At 41.2% G+C, this 20,411-nt stretch overlaps 1 non-coding gene across 1 annotated transcript; it reads right to left on the bottom strand.

Annotated features, from left to right (window-relative positions):
- Window positions 1-3,789: 3,789 nt before the first annotated feature.
- Window positions 3,790-3,903, bottom strand: LOC127054620 (U5 spliceosomal RNA). Its single transcript, XR_007775296.1, has one exon. It is a non-coding gene; the product is annotated as a U5 spliceosomal RNA (small nuclear RNA).
- Between the last annotated feature and the right edge of the window lie 16,508 nt (window positions 3,904-20,411).

Here is a 20,411-nt window from a genome sequence, read left to right as displayed (position 1 = left end):
TGTGTGAATTTATGGTCTTGCTATGGCAAGTACAATAGATGCTGGTTTTCACTAGTATCCTTAAAGCATGATAAAGTAAGAGTTTCTGAACAATCATCAATGTTCTTGACCCCCATAAGATCCATAAACAAACATCTATCCCCGTGAGCTAGATTCTCAGCTGGTGTAGACGGGCATAGCCTCACTGCAGTAAATGGATCTACATTGATTTACATCAAATGGCTCTAGCCTTAATTCCCACTCCATTTCCTGCTGGGAAGGGAGGGCGAAAGAAGCTAGTCACATCTCCAAAGGCAGCAGTTCTCAACCAGGGGGCTGAGGCCCCCTGTGGGGCCACAAGAAGGTGACAGGGGGACCTCCAACCAGAGCTGGCTTGAGAAACACAGGTTTGGGGGTTTTTTTTAGTGGTGATCAGAACTGGCAGCCTGGTGCTATGGATGGGGCATTTTAGGTTCAGCTGTATGTAAGGGAAGTATTTGTTTTCTCATCTAGTCACAAAAAACTAAAAGAGCAGGTGGCAGAGAGATGTTCTGCGCTGACACTAGAAGTCTTGGAACAAGAAATTCAAGACCAGTTTCCAACTGCAATAAATATTTTCCTAATCCTGCCTGCTGATTGGATTTTTGTTTTTGTTTACTGACCTGAATGCTGCATTCATGGAACGTATTGCTGCCTACGATTATTGCCTAGTATTATCTCTGTAATGTTACACTCTCTTTTCTCTGCCTTTGTCCCCCACATCCTCAGATTAGAATTCTTGCTTCCCTCCTGCCTGGTTTCCTCTTATAGTTTTAAAGAAACAGTTCAAATATCCTCACAGAACCAATCATGTCATATGCTGATTGCCACGGAAGGTGGAATCGGGTAATGGGCCTATGTCTTTTTTTCTAGGGGTCATTTATTTTTCTTGGATCTCTAATTGAATAGTGAGAGGGTAAATTATGACATCGGTATGTTTGGGATAGAACCCATGATACGAACTCTCTTAAGTTTTTAATTTTTAACACCAAAATAATTGGATGGCTGATGTATTCACTCCCATGGTAAATTCATAGATAGCAATTCTGGATCCTAAAGGTCCGATCCTAAGGTAGTATAAATTGCTCTAGCTCCACTGAAGTCATGGAGTTATGCAAATTTACACCAGATGAACATCACACCCTAACTGTTTATAAGAAATCCCTGTGTTTAAATATATAGTTATTTAAAAATAAATAGAGTCATGCTGTATCCTGTAGCTTGAGAAACAAACTACCATGTCTGATCATCTTAATTTATTAATTATTGTAGCATAAACACCTGTCTGGCACTGAGAATGTAAGGAAGAAAAATTGTAATAGTTATTTTATTTGGTATAAAATATGATACATATAAGATGTGGATTCTCCTAATAGCGCTGTTTGTGTTTTAAATGTTTGTGCATATGCCGAGTTTTAGTCTTACGTATCATACAAGATTTTAAATCTTTCATCAGATGTGTTACGCTTGCTGCCTATCATCGTTGCTTTATAATGATACTTGCTTATAGTGGCCAGAAAGAAATAATCTAAGTTAACTCTAGGCTGTTGCTTATATTTTGGGAGATTTTTCCCCTCAGTTGTCTGCTCCGTGAGTTTTGGCAGAACAGTCTGGCTTGCAAAATGCAGAGACAACCCAGTTTCTGGATTTCTCCTTATTTGGGACAAGTGCCCTTATCATCCTTGCCAAGAATACTCTTTGTTGAGTGGCAAAGATCCAAAGGTTGCCACAATCACTTAGAGGTTTTAAGTTTCCCATTGAAAGGTATGGCTGGTATGACTAGTCCAATAGTACAGAGACTCCAAGCATTGTGACTGTAGGTGTTTGCTGGCTTAGGAGCAGCTGGAATGTTTTCCCTGTCATTTGATTTCATTTCATAAACACATCTTTCAATGAGCTGCTGTCATCTTCCTCAGCTCTTGCATTTTAGTTTTAACACTTGATGAAAGATGATTTTTGAACTTAAATGAAGCCTGGTTTTTGGAATCTCCTGGAAATAAAAGCATTTCCATTTACTCGAATGTCATTTTAATAATCTCAAGATACATACAGTATACTAAAGGGCTCTGAGTGCTGTAGTTGTTTCACTCTCATACCAGATTGTACTGGAATCACTAAAGTGAGTAGAGAAGAGTCCTTTTGTGCATTTACTCAGGAAACACTCCCATTGGGCAGCAATTGGTTCGTTTCACCTATCAATGAACACCTAATGGGGAAAACAGCAGACAATATTTATATCTTGAGACATAAAAGTGAAGTCTTAATGATTAAAGATTCCCATGCTGCTTTTCATAACAGCCAGGATATTAACGCAGGTGACCGGACCAAATTCCAGGCCATGTAATTATATTTTTCCTCGCTAACCTCCCCTCTGCAGTTTCGATTGGATGCCATGTTCTTGTTGGTATGGCAGTGTAGTATTGCTGTGTATTATTCAACAGCTGTACATTCCAGTTCAAGTGGTAACACTTTTCAGAGACTGGTAACATGATTCTTACAAAGTTTGTGCCGCTTTAGATATTTTGGGATGAAAAGGGCTATATAAGTGTTAAACACTCAGCCAAATTCATCTCTGGTATAGATTTGCTGAAGTGTTGAAAGCATACCAGAAATGAAGTTGCTGCAATATATCACTATTTAAAAAAAGAAGAAAAATATATAAAGCCGCAAAAGACTGAAAATAACTGGGATGCTTTGAGCACTGTAGGTCTGGGCATAGGCGTGGCGTAGTTTGTGAGGATGGTGCCAAAAGAAGAAAAATAGACCCTGTGTGATAACCAAATGGAGCATCCGCTTCAGTTTGCTTGATAGGATAATGGTAACAGGGCAAATGAAACCATGCAAGAAGAAAAGTAAATAAACGTAGTCATTTATTTTTAATGCCAATTGCACAAGTTGAAGACTTGTTTCAAAAAATTGCGATTGGTAAAAGAAAATGATTAACTTTAACTAGCTGCATTTGTCCCAGCCACGCTGTCAGGCACAATAAACAATTTAAAATCAGCTTTAATTGTATAACATTTTAAAGATTCTAAAACAATCAACTGAATTGCTCATTAGCTATCTTTAATTAGTGTCAATCAAGGGAAGGAGTGCCCCTCTCGGTATTTCCATCCATTGTCTTGTGACAATCAAATCATATTTGTTTCACTGTTAGAAATAAGTGGTAGATACCAACAAAACCATGTATGGAAAATGAGGCTCCATGCACTGGGAAATGAAGTTAGACTCCCCACTCTGTGGAGGAAACTGAGGCAGGGATATGTATGTAGAGTTTTATTGGTTTTTTTGGGATCTGTATATTTTCTATGCTAAGTAAAGAGTAATTGTGTGTAGAAATCTTTGCAAAGTCAGTCTGTGCATCTTTTTGTTTGCTTCAGAGGTCATGTGCCCCTGAGGAGCTAAACTGTAAACTCAGGATGCCTATGAGCCTGAAGTTCTAGAGAAGGATTTGCTTAAGCTATTGGGGTGGGGGCTTAGCACAGGTCCTGGGTTTCCAGAAAACACTTGACAGATGTGTAGTCATGTTGCTTAATGTACTGTTGGAAGGCACTCAGATACCATGGTTGTGACCATGGTTGAAGAACCTATGTGGAATAGAGTCCACACTGCAGATTGAAAGTGGAAATAAACAATGTTTGGTTTGGCTGAAATGATTCATTCATGAACCTCACGGTTAGGATTGCCTCTGTATTCGTATGATGGTTAAGGAGTCTCATTCTGGCTGGATTCATCCATGGATTTTGGCATCAAGTCATCACAATATGGCATACAAGTGGGCAAAATAAATCTGAAATCATACCTGTCCCTCATAAATGTTCCTCTCCACGGAAATCTTTAGTAAAAGGCGAAAGATTTATACGATCTGAAGAGAAACCAGAGTAAATCTAAACATAGCTGGAGAAGTAGTAAGGAATAATATTGTCTATATGAACTGGGGAGGGGGCGGTGGTTGGATGACGGCTAGCTGGCTGCATCTTAAAACAGACTGACAATTCTTCTGCATTGCGGGGAGCAGCCAGAAGAGTTGGTGGAATTTTTTGCTGCCAAGTGTGGCTGCCATTTGTAACACAGCTGTGCAGCTCAAGTGTGTTAACTCCTGGGCTGCTCCAGGAAACAGCTCTGTCCAAGAGCATGTGTCTTTTTCCTCTGTGCCTGTCCCACTCGGATGTAGATCTAGGTACAATTATGCATGCTTTTGTCACCTCTAGATTGCTATAGTGCATGCTCCGTAGGGCCACACCTTGAGATAACTCAGAAACGCAAGCTGTTGAAGAACATGGAAATCCACTTATTGGCCTGATTGTTGCTGATGCTAAGGTCATTATGCATCCATTGGCATTGTAAAAGGGAACTGAAGTAGGCATTAATTATATTTACACTCACTTTAAGGTCCCTTTTACTCTGCCAGAATGATGTAAAGCAGCCTTTGTGTAAATGAGGGCTTTTGTACTGATATAACTTACCCATGTATAAGGGAAGGTGTTCATGTAAACCAGTATAAATACACCAATATAACTCCTGTGTAGACACTCCTCTCCTGGAAAGATGGTTCAGTGTTGGGGCACTAGCCTAGGACTCGGGAGACTTGGATTTAATTCCCTGGTTGGCCACAGACTTCCTGTGTGACCTTAGACCAGTTATTTAGCTTCTCTGGGTCTCAGTTCCCCATTTGAAATAATGAGGATAATAGCACTGCCTTGCCTCCCAGAGGTGTTGTAAGGATAAATACTTTAAAGATGACACAGTGCTCAGATACTGTGGTGATAGAGAGATGTGCACAGCTGTTTGCTTCCCCTCCGCCCCCAGGTATTAATACATATTCTGGGTTAATTAATAAGTAAAAAGTGATTTTATTAAATACAGAAAGTAGGATTTAAGTGGTTCCAAGTAGTGACAGACAGAACAAAGTGATTTACCAAGAAAAATGAAATAAAACATGCAAGTCTATGTCTAATAGAGTAAGAAACTGAATATAGATAAGATCTCACCCTCAGATGTTTCAATACGTTTCTTTCACAGACTGGACGCCTTCCTAGTCTGGGCACAATCCTTTCCCCTGGTACAGCCCTTGTTCCAGCTCCGGTGATAGCTAGGGGATTTCTCATGATGGCTCTCCCATTTCTCTGTTCCATCCACTTATATATCTTTTTCATAAAGCAGGAATCCTTTGTCCCTCTGGGTTCTTCCTCCCTCCCCCACGGAAAAGTACCAGGTTAAAGATGGATTCCAGTTCAGGTGACATGATCACATCACTGTAAGACTTCATTACCCACTTGCCAGCACACACGTATACAGGAAGACTTACAAGTAAAACAGAGCCATTTGCAGTCAATAGTCCTGGATAATGGGTATCATCAAGATTCCAAACCACCATTAATGGCCCATGCTTTACATAATTACAATAGGCCCTCAGAGTTATATTTCATATTTCTAGTTTCAGGTACAAGAATGGCACATTTATACAAATGGGATGATCACACTCAGTAGATTATAAACTTTGTAATGATACCTTACAAGAGACCATATTCCAGTTACACTAGCATATTTTCATAAAATCGTATATAGTGCAACGTCACAGAGTGATGCCCAGTTGTCTTCTCTGCCCCCAAATATAGTCAAGTAAACCTTAGAAGTGCACCTTAAGGCAAGGTTCTCTTCCTCTGGTGTTTTTCCCTTCCTGTTAGTTTCTTTCTGAAATTCTTACAATCCTTCACTTGCATGCAGTCCAGACTGGTGATAGGAGACCCATAATGAATGAGACAATACTCAGTTGACCTGTAAACAGATTGATGGCTGAACATCCCTTGTCTGATTAAAAAAAAACACACCCTGTTTTTCAGCTTTGCTAGAGCCCCAGATACAGACTTTAAGACCAAATTTTCAATATATGTTCATAAACTCCTTACACAACACCTTCACGTGCATTTTGCAATGCTATTGATAACCAGTGTGATGCTGCTTTTAACTGAGATCTCACACAACATTCTTTGGTGAACTAGAATGTGCACACCAGACTCAGTAGATTTCTGTAACCCCTTTGCACCCCCTTGCCAGTTGGCATTAAGAGGTTCTCAGGTCACATCTCTCCTTCAGGTGTCGGCCCTATAATCCTGGTTAAGGCACATTCATAAGACAGTGAGTGATCTCCAGGGCCGGCTCCAGGCAGCAGCATTCCAAGCAGGTGCTTGGGGCGGCAATCTGCAAGGGGCGGCAGTCTGTGTATTTTTGCCCCCAAGCAGCGCGCTGAATTGCCGCCGCAGATGGCGGAGGCAGTCCATGTGCCGTTAGGGCGGCACACGCATTTCTGCGGCGGCGGCAATTTGGCGGCAGCTTCTAAGCTCAGCTGTCCGTGGTGGCGCAGCTTCTGTCTTCTGGCTGAAGACAGAAGCTGCCACTGAATGGAAACGCGCATGCTGCCCTAAAGGCACACTGAGTGCCCCCGCCGTCTGCGGCAGCAATTCGGTGCGCTGCTCGGGGCGGCAAAAACAGTAGAGCTGGTCCTAGTGATCTACTTATACTGTAGACAGAGGATGTCAATCTCCAGGATTGTCAAACCAGAGAGACTGGTGCTCGGGAGATTTGGGTTCAGTTCATGTCTCTTCCACAGACTTCCTGTGTGACCTTAGGCTGGTCACTTATGGTTGTATTTTCAGAAGACCTCCACTCCCATTTAGGGAACAGAATAAAGTGCCCGGATTTTCAAGAGTGCTCATGGCTCAGCAGTTGCCATTGGAAACAGTGGCCTCAGGTCTCCATCCACAAAATGGGGACTAGTAATACTTTCCTACCTCCCATGGGTGTTGTGAAGATAAACTCATTACTGAGTGCGCAGCTAGAGCAATGTGGGCTGTATAAATGGATGGACTTTTCATGAGTAGTGAATTCACATGAACATTTTTCAAAATACATTCAGTATTTTTAAAGCCATAGTTCTCCACCTTTCCTGACTACTGTACCCCTTTCAGGAATCTGATTTGTCTTGTGTACCCCAAGTTTCACCTGACTTAAAAACTACTTGCTTACAAAATCAGACCTAAAAATACAGAAGTGTCACAGCACACTATTACTAAGAAATTACTTACTTTTTCATTTTTACCATAAAAGTATAAAATAAATTGATTGGTATATAAATATTGTACTTACATTTCAGTGTGAGACCTGAACCTGTTTTTCACTTGCAAGCCTTGTCTGAAGCTTGAGCCCCACTGCTTGGGGCTGAACCACGTAACTTAGCTTTGCAGGGTCCCCTGTGGCATGGAACCTGAGGCAGTTGCCCTGCTTGCCAACCCCTAACGCCAGCCCAACACATATGACCCCCCCCCACCTTGTCCAATGAGCCCCCTAGGAGCCGCAACCCCCAGGCTGAGAAACACTGATCTAGACGGGTTGAGTATCCCCTGAAAGATCTCTGAGTACCCCCAGGGGTACATGTACCCCTGGTTGAGAACCACTGTCTTAAAGAAATATTTACATACAATTTACAGTTAACTTGGATAGACTCAGATCTATGCTTGTAAACTAAATTAGGACCAAAATAAATTTAATAAAATTACTGTGACAGATATTGCAACTGCATGGAATATTCGGGGGGGAACATGTATGAAATTTATGTATCATTGTGGGCCAGGGATTGCACGCAACTCCAGGCAGGAGGTTATCACAGCTCCTCCAGGAACTGAAAACTGGGGTAGGGAGGGGGTAGATGGGTGTTTACAACCCAAGTGATCCATCTTAAACACCTCTAGAGACATACCACACCCTGGGGAGGCTTGCATATACAGGTTCAAACTGAGTTTTCCAGTCAGCAAGTAGGGTTTTTGCTCTACAAAGGCTTGGTTTAAACTGGCTCACTGCCTTCTTTCTGATTCAGCAAATGGAGGCCTCAGGGACAGAAGATCCTGTCCAACCTTTGCAGAAGGGTTGGATAGACTTGGGCCTACTAGGGCCTGTCATAAACAGATGGTTAAGGGTTAATGTCTCTTTTACCTGTAAAGGGTTAACAAGCTCAGTGAACCTGGCTGACACCTGACCAAAGGACCAATCGGGAGACAAGATACTTTCAAATCTTGGTGGAGGGAAGCCTTTGTTTGTGTTTTTTGTTTGTGCTTTGTTCTCTCTTGGGGCTAAGAGAGGCCAGACATGCATCCAGGTTTCTCCAATTTTTCTGAAACAGTTTTCCATGTTCAAAATAGTAAGTATTAGCTAGAGAAGGCAGATTAGGCATTTGTTTGTTTTCTTTATTGTAAATGTGTATTTTGCTGGAAGGATTTTAACTCTGTTTGCTGTACCTTGTATACTTAGGCTGGGAGGGAGAGTCCCTCTGGTCTAGGTGAAGCTGAAAGACCCTGTAATATATTCCATCTTGATTTTACAGAGATAATTTTTACTTTTTCTTTCTTTAATTAAAAGCTTTTCTTTTAGAAACCTGATTGATTTTTCTGTTATTTTTTGTGTGAGACCCCAGGGGACGGGGTTTAGACTCATCAGGGATTGGTGGGGGGAAAGGAGAGAAGGGGGAGGGAACAGTTAATTTCTCTCTGTGTTAGGATCACTGTCTCTCTCTCAGGGAGAGTCTGAGAGGGGGAGAGAGGGGAAGGGGAAGGTGAATTTCCTCTCTGTTTTAAGATTCAAGGAGGTTGAATCACAGTGATCTCCCAGTGTAAGCCAGGGAGGAAGAAAGGAGAGTGGAATGGTTTATTTCCCTTTGTTTTGAGACCCAGGGAATTTGGGTCTTGAGTCCCCCAGGGAAGGTTTTGGGGGACATGGAGTGTACCCAAACACTATATTTTGGGTTGGTGGCAGTGAGATAAGATCTAAGCTAGAAATTAAGCTTAGAAGGAAACAGGCAGGTCCACACTTTCTGGACGCTAAAGTTCAAAGTGGGAAAGAGACCCTGACAGGGCCCCAAAAGACTGACTGATCACCTCTGGTAAGCTTTTAGCATTGACTATAGGCGCTTTTATTCGACTCTTTGATGCTGTTACCTTAAGAATAAAGGTGCTTGCTTAGGAAGAGCTGTGTGATAACATGTAACTGCTGGCAAAACACTGTTCATAGCTTTCAGAGAGAGAAAGCAAAGCAAAAGTGCTGTCTGTTAGGCAGACTGGCTTGCTGGGGATATTGCAGCATATGGCAGGGAGCTCTGCTGCCTTAAAACCCCCATTCAGGAAGGAATAGGATCAGGGTCCCTGGCCAGAGACAGGTGTTGGTTAGAGACGTGATACCTGGCTGGGAATTCATGGAGTGGACTACAGAACTGTGCCAATTTATTTCTAAATGCCATATATGTTCATTTACTCATGATTTGATTGCCTTCTTCTTTACCCAATAACTAAACAAAAATGCATGGAAACCCAGAAGGATAATATCTCACATGTTAAAGTATCCAATATCTATACAAGAGAAACATAATTAACCACTATAATTATGATGAATAAAAATGTATAACTAGTCTAATTCAGTTAAAATGATTGTCTTAAGGTTTTCCTTGAGGCTACTTGGAAATGTCTCATCCTCGTGTAATAAATTGTCTGAATAAACTTCTAGAAAAGGGTTTGCCATATGCTGTTTTGTTGGAACTTGTTCTCGTTAATACCATCTCTTTCTTAGTTGCCCACTAAGTTTATTAATATTTAGAGTATTAATCAGATCTTCCATGTTATCTGAGCTCACAAGTGATTTCTGGTCTCTATCTGAACCCCAGATTGCTGGGTACCCATCTTCAAGAATGGCCAGCTCAATGCTCCATTGTTGGTCTCTATTTAGTAGCAGATTGCTGTTACCTCTTCCCAAAACTAAAGCACTTTTGGCCATCCCCACACTACAGGCTGGACATCGCTTTCCACTTGTACTGAAAGAGGGGAAATGCAGATGGTGAAACTGCAGAGGCAATTGTTGAGCTGGAATTGAACCACTTTTGTCCATTGTCCCCCCACTCACCTCCCCCTGGGAAGGGAACAGAGAGACAAAGTAAAAGCACCATTTTGTTTAGGGATATCTTGCTCTTCAGTTTATGGAGTGCATAGACATCTTGGCAGTAGGCTATATAAATAGATAGATAGCCTTCGATAGCCAGAACTGGGTTGCATGCCTTGCATGCACCCAGAAGTCCTGCCATGGCAAAGCATGGTGCTGAAGCTCCTGGGGTCGAGATGGGTGTAGGAGGAGATGGAAACTAGGAAGCAGCCACTCTGCTTGGTATGATACTAAGTGTATGACTTTTAGGCCATTTCCTGGCCTCCCCACTGGGCTCTGCAGCTTTAGACTTCTTGTCATGGTGTTGGGCCAGTGGCTGAGACTTTCTTCCTCTGCCAGCCAATTAGCACCCTCCCTGCCATTAGCCCATCTTCTCTTCTGTGAAAGGTCAGAGGGAGGGCTCGCTGGCAGCTAGCAGAGGAAGGAAAGAAGGAGACTTTGCACCTCCAACAGCAGCAACAAATTGCACAGTTCTGCCCGTGAGGAGCCTGACTCAGAGCCTGGGTGTGAGGAGAACCTGGAAGCTATGTGGAGGGGAGGGGAGCGGAGCATGGCTGGAGCTGTGGACAAGAATCAAGGGGGTATGGTTGGAACTGTATGAGATGAGGGAAATTAATTAATTTGGAGAGGGGAGGATTAGTATACTGACGTGCCTAATTTGATAGTCTGTGCCGCTACAGTACTATCTTTCACAGCCCAGCACAGGAGCAGCAGTTGGGGAAAGGGGAATGGGAACACAGGAAGAAGAGTGAAATGGCAATCACAGATGCAGCAGCAGATGAAGGGGAGCATGGGTACCGTAGCAAGAGGAAGAGAAGATACAGCCGCAGCAGCATTTCAAGTGCAGGCCTTGTGAGCATGGTGATGGGGAAAATTGGGAGGGGTAAAGATGTGCAGGAGGGACTTTGAGACCTGTGGGGAGTGGCACAGACAAAGAAAGAGGCAGAAGGGAACAAACAGGAGGGGTGGTGAGAGACAGTGTACTTTGTAGGAAGGGAGGTTAAGCTCTTGACAGAAGAAGAGTCCTGACACACCCTGGAGCTGTCAGGAGATTATCAGACCTTGTCTGCCCCCAGACATGTGAAAATGGAAAATATTTTATTTCCCTCTAGGCCATGAGTAGGCATATATATATGTACATAAACTCTGCATATATCAGTCGATGTGGGGGATGCTACGTAGCTAGGTCTACATGGTATCCTCTTAACTGGTGGATTTCTGAGAGGATATGCACCCTCCACACTTTCTGCTCCCTCCCAGAGTAGGGGTATGGTGTGGGCATGGGAGCAAAGAGGGAACAAGTCGGGGCAGGGCTCCTGAAGAGATGCCCACAAGGAGGATGTGAATGGGAGATTTTGTACATAGGGAAAGCAGAAGTTTGAAGCTGGCTACAATGTGGGTCTGTGAAGAGAGCTGCTTTACAGCTGGCTCATTACTTAGAGCCTAATATCTTCAAATGTTTTCAGTGTAGCACTGCAAATCTCAAAGCAGCATAGAAGCAAATACTTGGCTGCTTACTTTCGCTGACATCACAGATTATAGCAGTGGCCAGCACTCCTACATTAGAAAGTATTTTGGTATTAATTAACTAGTGGGTCTCTTCCAGCTGCATTTTTCACAGGAAGTATATCCCACACCTGCCCCTCCTCATCTTTTTTTTGGCTTCATCCCTTGGCATTTACTCAGGAAGGCTCATAAAGTGTGTGCCAATGCCACTTATGCTGGGCCAAAGTCATCTCTTGTGTAACTTTGCTCAATTCAGTGAAGTTACGCCAAAGATGAATTTAGCTCACTATCTCTGTGTGGTATAAGCCAGTGCTGATGCAGATTAGATTCAGATCAGTGCTGATGATGCACCCATGTGTAAGGCTGAAACGACTCATTCTTAATGGGCAGCTAGTGGTCTTGCAATGCACCCATGTATGCTATCCATTAAAATGAGAAGGTGGCATTACAGCTGAGTTCTTCTTTTACATTTCATCACCTCCCTCTCAAGGTGAGAAATATGTTTGATTTTACAAGTCAAAATAACAGCTTAGCTAGTAAAAACTGCTTTTCAGTAATGGCACAAATTTCAAGTAACTACACTACTCAGACTGCAAAGGGATTCATTATTTTTCTTTTCATGAAACTGATGAATTTAAGATGCATTGGTTCACATTAGCTGCATGAAAAGTGCAAACTAGGGCATTTTTAGAGCCTGTATTAGTCTGTGAGGAGGGTGGGCAAAGTCCCAGGGCCGCAATAAACAAGAGGCAACATCCATCTGTCAAAAAATGCTGAGAAGAAAGACATTCATGAGTTTTCACATTTTTCCATTTGGCTCAGCTGAATTATGCTATAACCAGCTGGATGCAGCTCTCTGTTCACTTGGACACTGTATCTGTTGCATTTTCATGTATACTTGAAGTTATGTCTGCTTGTTGAATTGGTGACAGTTCTAGGCAGACCTCAAGGAAATACTCTGGAAGATGAAGGGTTCCATTAGTGTACCTACAAAAGAAAGGGTAAACTGATAGTTTTTTCTTTTAATTTCCTTCAGAACTAAGCCCACTGCCAGAAACTTTCTTATTCTTGTCCAAACATTTCTGGTTTAATATGGTTGTTAACTAGGGCATTCAAAGATGGGCATTCCCATTCTTATTGACCACATTATCCAGCATGCCCATAACGTTCCTCACTATGAGCTATATTACCAAATACATAGACTTTGTACGCATCTGGGTCTTACTTCGATAAGTCTCAGGCCATTTCAAGCATGGAACATGTTTATCTGTATTCCATTTTGGACTGGATTCTTAAACCTCTATTCGTATTTGTTAGCCTTTATTCATGTGAGTAGTTCTAATAAAGTCAGTGGAACTACTCCCATGAGTAAGAGCTACCCAGAGTGACTGCGTTGGAAGCATTTGGCCCTGTCTCTTTACAAGAGTAAAATATGTAGGTTGAAAAAGAAACATTTTTCTTCAATCTGTGTCATCCATTATACATCTGTTGCACCATTTTTAAAAACAAAATCCATACGGTGAGACCAAAAACATTATCTCTTTTAGCTATGTGTTGTTTATTTCTGAAAGACTTATGTTTTGGATTTTGTTATTTTCAAGAATATTTTGGGGCCATTCTCCTAGCATCACATTCCCTATGAGTTTGTGTAGCAGCAATGCTTTTTCTGCATAGCTTCCTGTTTGGCATTGCTAGAATGAGAAGATGACTTTACCCTTTCACTCCCTTGGCAGTGGGGAAATCAGCAGCTTCTTGAGTATCACAGTGTGCTCCAACATCAAACCCAACAGTTATGTAAGCTATCAGACTCATCTTGTGTGTGTAATCTGTGACGTCCTATCAAACGAGCTTTGCCTGATAGTTTAAGGGCAAAGCATATTTACTGTAGAACAGAGAATGACTATGCTGGGGGCTGGCGCATATGGTGATTTTAGAGGAGATCAAACAGTTTATCTGGTCTGAAATAGTTGTGTACACATAACGCAGTCCATTACTGCACACTAGCCCCACATTTGCCATGAACTCTGGAGTCCTCTTGTGAGGTGGACTAGGTTTGCTGAGGTCTATTGTTCATGCGGATGCAATTGCTGTACATCACTTTGTTTCCATGCTTCCAATCGCTATCCCACAGTTCTTTGTAGTTCAACCATTACTCATCTCTCCATTCCCAGCTGTTAAGCCCTATATAGACATTCCCTGAAGTAGAGAGAGAGAAATCTGGGCATTCTAGAGTTCTGTGTTACACTTTAATTCAAGTATATATCATACATATATTAAAATCCTAATTCTTAACTAGTGTAAAGATCATTGAGATGAATAAACTTCCTCTCTTATGTATGCAATTTCTGTATTTCAGTTCACATAGGCAAAAATTCAATTAAAAAAACTTAATGTCGGTTTATAAAGAAAGTTGGAGTGATATGTCTTAGTCTAAATTCAACTGAGTTTCCTCTTGGGGGAAAACCATATAGCTGTCAAAAGTAGTGCTTCATTGACTGTAAAGACTAACTATTACCTTTTGGTGCATTTGTTATCATGAACACTACATGTTATCTATGGGGAAATTAAAGATTATAGAGCTCATTTCCAATTCTAATAGCCTATAATCAAAATAATATTAAAACCATGTGACTCCTAACCTGTTGTTGTTGATTAAAAGAAAGTCGAGAGTTATAAAAAACATAATGACATTGACATAGTAGATTTTCATTCTAATATAAAGTACAGCCATAACTACATTTAATATATAAATGCTTATACAAGGAAACTTTAATGAATGTTAGAATAAAAAGGTGTTTATATATTTACAAGTGAAAATGATTCTTAGATATGGAGTATATCATTTCAATTAAATGCAATTAATATCAACCATCTTCTATTACTTATTTTAGGTCACATATGCTTGAGAAGCTGTTCACATTTACTAGTTGTGTCTTGCTCTTTCAGTCTGAATTAAAAAGAAGAGAACGCCATATGTTGAACAGTAGTTCCTTTGTTTTATTTTGAACTGGTTATTCTAGTGCTGTAAGCACAAATATTGGCACAGATTTATTTTACGAGGTGCAGACAACATTTAAATCCTAGTTCTTTAGCTATATAGATCACTAAACTACAAGACAAACACCATGCAATGGCAGAATATTTACACGGGGCCTTAGAACTGATGTCCTGTTGGTAATAAGGATCAAAATGACATTTTGCAATGGTAGGGCTAGTTCTGAGTCATTTTTCTTTACCGCTGGGTTATTGCCAAATCCCTCTTTGATTCAATTTCATTGGACCAGGACCTCTAGTACAGACAAGCTGTGCTCAGTGCAGGACTAACAAGAGGAAGCAAAAGGTGGCTTTAAGACACCATTACATTTTCCAGATCCTGGGGCTGGATGGGGATAGTCTCCTGCCTTAATTAGAGTAGGTTGCAGAGAGAGGTTTGTAGAAGATTATAATTTAAAGTCACTCCCTCTTAAGGGACAGCACTGTGAACATAGGAATTTGGAGATGTGCCTTGGAGTTGAGAACACCACATAGCTGTATGCAATAGCTAACTACAGATGTTCTTCAGTTTGTTTTAATTAAACAATTTTTAGTCCTTTCTTATTCACTGGTTTGTTATTTAATGAACCCCAAGATTGTTACACAGGTTGCCTGGATTCCCATGATTCCAAAGGATCATTCCAGCAGTTGGGAATTACAAGGGCATAGGGACACACTAGCCAAGCTTCCTTTGTGCTGGAAACACTTCTCACACTAGAGGCTAAAAGGAGTAGTGGTGTACAGATGTCATGCTCGCTCTGCACCCTGGAAGGAATCTTCTTACACTGGGAAATCCTCAGAGAACCAGATGAACCATGTTATGGCTGCTTTGCACCCCCAGAACAGCAAAAAGCAGCCTTACTGGGGCCAAGAATCTGGCCTATTGTGTCTACTTAAAATTCTGAGGTTGAAACTGGATAAGAGACTCTTCACTTTTTGACTCAGACGTTTGCTATGCACTAGAAAATGTGTCCACTAATGTGGGAGTCTGGGGCATTTTTAGTACATACAATAGTAGGGAGCTGTATTTGTGAAAGTCTCCAGACTGATGCTCTTCTCTTTCCACAGAAGAGATACAACACAACACAGGCAGTGGCAATGCAAGCTTTCTCAGCCTTCCAGTGTGTCTCAGTTCTACACTAGCAAGACCATCTCCAAGGAATAGATCATTGCCCAAATCCATTCAATCTGCTCAGATTCCTAACAAGGTTGCTGTGACAGGCTGGCAGTGTTTGACTGAAACACCGCCTGTTAGCAGGTGTTGTCAAAGCTGCTGGGATACAGTTAAGCAAGTTTTGCTTACTAGGGCAGGCAGCTCCTTACCCTAATGACATATAATGGAGGTAGGGCTGTCTAGAGAGAGGCCAGACTTTAATTTAGAGCAGGTTGGGAAAGGCACCAGCTCTCAGGTGCAAATTAGTGCCAATTGTAGTAGTATCAGGTTTGTGTTATGGACTCTTGTCCAGCAGGAACAAGAATGAGATCACCAATATAGTTCACCGAGACTGCCATCAGATAGTATAGACTTTCTGCCATTACTGATCTGTGTTGGATTCAGAGTGGAGATTTATTGATCAATTTAACTTGATAAAAGTATAGGAAGGTTCCTATCTGAGGCTTTGAGATAAGTTACAAAAACAAATTGAATAAAACAAAGACAGCTAACCACCTTAGCAGCCCTCAACAAAACTCTACATCCCACAAAACTCTCCCTATGCCAACTTCAAACTCCATCTTTTCAAACACTTGCATTAACAGCACCACTAGTCCTCTAAGATGTCTATTCCTTTGAGTATTATTGGCACATTCCAGTGCAGCTTTCTAAAATGGCTAGTAAATGTCAGAATGCCATCCCACTTCATCCTCTGGGGGGAAGGGTTGTTTGATTGTTTGAGGGTTTTTGATTTCTTACCAGGCTCAGTGAGATGCCTTCATCTTTATCCTGATCTCTGTCTGCCCTCTTGTGTGCAAAAAGGACAACATGCTTTAATGGCATAATTCTTGTTCTGAAGTCAGTGGCAAAACTTCCATTGAATTCAGTGGGAGCATGAAATAACTCTTTGCACTTCTGTGGAAATAATAACTCTTTGTAACAGAAGTACAATCATTTTAATGTCAACTCATTAAATGGATTGCTAAAAATACTTTACTTATGCACGAAGCTCGCCTAGATGAAAAGGCTTCTTTGAAGTGGAAAAAAGTCTAGCAATTCGAGCTGAATGAATGCTGCAAAAAACTATTCTGCAAATATTTGTTCAACTTTTCAAATTAATTAACTCTGGCTACATTCACGCTCCTTTTATGTTTTCCTCCCATGAACATTGAAGCAACTGAGCTTTTCCTTGCCTGTATGTTTGTAGCAAACAAATTATAATTTGCAGCTGGTGACTTTTACATTTGATTTTCACAATGATTGGTACCACTCTCCTGCCATCCATCTCCATCCTCTGACAAACAGAGGCTAGGGACACCATTCTTTTCCCATCCTGGCTAATACCCATCCAGTCCATGAATGGAGAGGTGAAATTCATCAATTAAATTAATCATTCAGTTTGTGTTAGGTGACTTTAAATTTGCCTATTGTTTGACTTAAGGCTAGCAAATGCTTGAACAAGATTGCAATTTAATTTGGAGTTTAAAATGGCCAAACCTGTTCTGCTCCTTGATTTTTATACAGAAATTGAAAAATTGTGATACTTACTTCAATAACTTATCAAATACATGGAGGAAGAATGATGTTATATGAAGTTTTTACTTTTGCTTTGCAGTGAAAACTGATTATTCATTGCACGGGAGTAGCCTGTAGAGGCGCCATTGTGCTAGGTGGTTACAAGCATGAAGTAAAAAGACTGCCCATGCCCTAACTGGCTCATAATCTAGATTGACAAGACATAGCAGGTGGATGAGAAGAACAAAAAGGGAAGGAAGTGGAGAGTATGAAGTAGCAGTTAATTAAACAAGTTATTGTACAATCAGCAATAGTCTCAGCTCACCACTTCTTAAAATTGTAATGTCTTGGTGCTTTGTAGACAACATAGTCAGAGCTGATGGGGAATTTTGATGAATTCCATATGTTTCAAATAGCTTAAAATATGTACTAGACATTCCATCTAAATTTTGTTGAATTTTGCTAATTACTTGCATTTCATAAAAATGGATCATTTCTTGAAACTGCAGATATTTCAACAGCTTTGCTCTTACTTTGCTAATAATATTGATCCTTACTTGTAGAAGCAGGTGGGCCAATGTAGAGAGAGAGAGAGAAAGCTGGTAGGTGGGGCTGAATGCAGCTGAGAGAAAAGTGGTAGACAGCAACTGTGTCTTATGTGACTCTTAAGGATGGACTTGCACCATATCATCTTTATTACATGGGATTGAGACTGACCATTGCTGGAAAGGAATCGGAGGAGGCTCTTAAGTGGAAGAGTGAACAATGCTAAGGCTGCAGTTCAGTAAAGAACTTAAGTATATGCATAACTTTAAGCACATAAGTGGTCTTCAAGCACATAAGTGACTTCAGCTGGTCTATTCATATGCTTAAATACCTTGCTGAATCAGGACCTTAGTGCCCTCTTTTGCTGTCTTTTAATCTTATGATAATGGTAACAGTTTTCAAAACCCACAAGAAAATGCCTTTATAAAGTCAGACTTCTTGATTCTGTCCACCACCTGTCCTGAAATTTGTGAGATCACTTTTTATTTTCCAGTGTGTATCTTGTGTCCTATACCCTTAGCTTGGCAGACTATTAATTAGTTCCAGGCATCACTGTGTCCTGGCTCACTATCTTGGCAAGGTGACATTGCATGTTCACCTCATGACATTGCATGATGATGGCAACCTCATTGTGAGCTAATAATATCATTGCTTCAGGATGAGTGTTAGGTTGCAGTGAAGCATGATGTGTTGCCCAATGTGCAGCCCATCCCACAAAGATTTGCTGCTGACTGTAGTGCTTACTACTGCAAAGTCAATGGGATTGTTCACTGTATTAAGAACTATGCTCCACAGAAGAGTTTGCACATAGGCCCCAGTGCAATAAAGCATTTCTATTCAAAGTAATACTTCAGCACATGCTCACCTTTAAGCACGTGCAGAAAGATCATTTGAAATCATTGGAATTTCTGCACATGCTTAATTGAAGCCTGAATTTTGATGTCCTTCAGGGAAACTACAAATAGATCATAAGTCTGCTGATAAATGTGATGCCTGTCACCTTGAATATGTTCTATGGCTATTGTAGGGCTCATGCAAAAAATTTGTTTTTTGCAAAGATTGTTTAATGATTGAAAATACTTCTAAAATTGCTAAAGTAACTGCATAAACTTCAATTACTTGCATGTGTCACCCATGAAAGAAACTGCCATTGTTATTACAAGAGCCAATACTTGTCTGCTGGTGATGGATAAGAATGAATGAGAAGTGAAAGTTATTTTTATTTTTAACAGCCTAGCACCACAGTCAGACTTTCAGCCTCTTAATCAATCAGTGTCAGACAGTGTCACAGTCGCTAAGCACCACAGTAAGCATTTCACTAGTCTATTACTTCTATCACTCTCCCTGCTGTGAGAGGGACTTTTTTTTCTGAATTCCATTCTTCAGAAGATAGGCTAAGTTATTGTGAAGGACCATCTTCCTGCAAATGCAAGCCCTGCATTGGGTGCATGGCTGTCCTTGAGAACTCAAAATGTCTGCTATCTTCTCTGGTTGTATGGGTGTGGAAGATGCATCTTTAGTGAAGGCCTCAGGGCTCAGATGAAAAAAGCATGTTGACAGTCTTGTTTTGATCATGAAGGCTGGGGTACAAACAGCTTATTAACTGTGCAAAACTTTTAGGCTAAAATCAGCCAAAACTTGAGGGGACGAGACAGATTGCCGAAGACTCCATCATTCAAACTACCCATAGAAGTGAAACTATTTTCGTTGCTTGGCAAGGCCTGGGGGAATTTTGTTCTATTTAAAAAAAAAACAAAAAACCTTCCTCCATTTTCTTGCTAGGATTGTTTGTTCAGCAGGCTACAATTCAGCTTCTGATACGCTTGGACTTATCCCTTGACCTTCATCTTCATTGTTGCCTTTAATGAGATAAATGAAACCAGAACTGACCTGTAGAGAGGTTAGCTGGGGCTCGTCTCTCTCTAGGGTGACAGGAAACCACATCACCTCACTAAATTTGGGAATAGGTCTTGCGGGGAATTAGTCTAGCCATGGGAGTCTTCCACTCCACTGCATCCCAGAGTGGGCTCGGAGCTCCATGGCTCCACCCACTCTTGTGTCTGGAGGGATTTGTCTCTCTCTGGGGTGGCAGGGAACCACCTCCTCACTACATGACCCAAAATGAATGTTTTGCTATTTAACCTTATACTCAACATAAAGTCTTACCACAGTAAGGTGACCAGACAGCAAGTGTGAAAAATTGGGATGGCGGATGGGGGGTAATAGGAACCTATATAAGAAAAAGACTCAAAAATCAGGACTATCCCTATAAAATCGGGACATCTCGTCACCCTATACCACAGAGTTCTAATGTACACCTCTCTTTTCCTCCACGGATGGTCAAAGTGACCTGCAGAGAGACTGCTTCTAAGAAAGGATCACATAGTTGAAGGAAGTGGGAGAACAACAGAGATTTTTGAAAAACTGCATTGCCTTCAGTTGTTTGCAAATTCTTTACCTCACGAATGCGAGTTTTATATGTGGGTGTTAGAGGAATGTTAGCCAAATACAGCTCTAGAGCTGGAGAGGTCAAATGACCAATCATTTACTTTTTCAGAATAACCAACGATATTTAATTAGAGAGGCACAGTTTACTGCTCAGAACACAGGACTAAGGAATCCAGTGATAACAGAGGTGTCTAGTCCTCACAATACCACTGAT

The sequence above is a fragment of the Gopherus flavomarginatus genome, chromosome 6 (genome assembly GCF_025201925.1).
Source record: "Gopherus flavomarginatus isolate rGopFla2 chromosome 6, rGopFla2.mat.asm, whole genome shotgun sequence".
Classification (NCBI taxonomy): domain Eukaryota; kingdom Metazoa; phylum Chordata; order Testudines; family Testudinidae; genus Gopherus; species Gopherus flavomarginatus.
Note: the sequence above shows the minus strand (reverse complement) of the source record. Positions and strands in the feature narration are given on the sequence as shown.